This window comes from Triticum dicoccoides, unplaced genomic scaffold, assembly GCF_002162155.2.
Source record: "Triticum dicoccoides isolate Atlit2015 ecotype Zavitan unplaced genomic scaffold, WEW_v2.0 scaffold5261, whole genome shotgun sequence".
Lineage (NCBI taxonomy): Eukaryota > Viridiplantae > Streptophyta > Magnoliopsida > Poales > Poaceae > Triticum > Triticum dicoccoides.
Window position 1 is genome coordinate 1 of NW_021279316.1, and position 1,113 is coordinate 1,113.

At 51.6% G+C, this 1,113-nt stretch overlaps 2 non-coding genes across 2 annotated transcripts; both read right to left on the reverse strand.

Moving 5' to 3' along the window:
* Positions 1-249: 249 nt before the first annotated feature.
* On the reverse strand, positions 250-368 carry LOC119346847. Its single transcript, XR_005167966.1, has one exon. It is a non-coding gene; the product is annotated as a 5S ribosomal RNA (ribosomal RNA).
* Positions 369-665: 297 nt separating this feature from the next.
* On the reverse strand, positions 666-784 carry LOC119346848. Its single transcript, XR_005167967.1, has one exon. It is a non-coding gene; the product is annotated as a 5S ribosomal RNA (ribosomal RNA).
* Between the last annotated feature and the right edge of the window lie 329 nt (positions 785-1,113).

The window sequence follows — 1,113 nt, forward strand, 5'->3', positions numbered from 1 at the left end:
ACTACAAAGACGATTGTACATTGCTTTGGCCGCTCCCTCTCAACTACGGAGACGAGTTTAACGCGGTTTCCACCCCTCCCTCTCAACCGCACCAGTGCACGCTTGCCGCGCCACAACGCCGACGCTGGACCCGTGAATCGTGAGCACCCAGCTATGACTTACCGCACTCGTGCAAAATAATAAAACACGGTAAATATATTACTTACACGTGCGTTTTGTTTTGCAAGCGGCGCGAAAAAAATTAAAAAGGGAATGCAACACGAGGACTTCCCAGGAGGTCACCCATTCTAGTACTACTCTCGCCCAAGCACGCTTAACTTCGGAGTTCTGATGGGATCCGGTGCTTTAGTGCTGGTATGATCGCATCCGACATGTTACCCCGGTCTTCGTCCCTTATCCTTGCCCCTCCCAGCTCCACTACAAAGACGATTGTACATTGCTTTGGCCGCTCCCTCTCAACTACGGAGACGAGTTTAACGCGGTTTCCACCCCTCCCTCTCAACCGCACCAGTGCACGCTTGCCGCGCCACAACACCGACGCTGGACCCGTGAATCGTGAGCACCCAGCTATGAGTTACCGCACTCGTGCAAAATAATAAAACACGGTAAATATATTACTTGCACGTGCGTTTTGTTTTGCAAGCGGCGCGAAAAAAATTAAAAAGGGAATGCAACACGAGGACTTCCCAGGAGGTCACCCATCCTAGTACTACTCTCGCCCAAGCACGCTTAACTTCGGATTTCTGATGGGATCCGGTGCTTTAGTGCTGGTATGATCGCATCCGACATGTTACCCCGGTCTTCGTCCCTTATCCTTGCCCCTCCCAGCTCCACTACAAAGACGATTGTACATTGCTTTGGCCGCTCCCTCTCAACTACGGAGACGAGTTTAACGCGGTTTCCACCCCTCCCTCTCAACCGCACCAGTGCAAGCTTGCCGCGCCACAACGCCGACGCTGGACCCGTGAATCGTGAGCACCCAGCTATGAGTTACCGCACTCGTGCAAAATAATAAAACACGGTAAATATATTACTTACACGTGCGCTTTGTTTTGCAAGCGGCGCGAAAAAAATTAAAAAGGGAATGCAACACGAGGACTTCCCAGGAGGTCA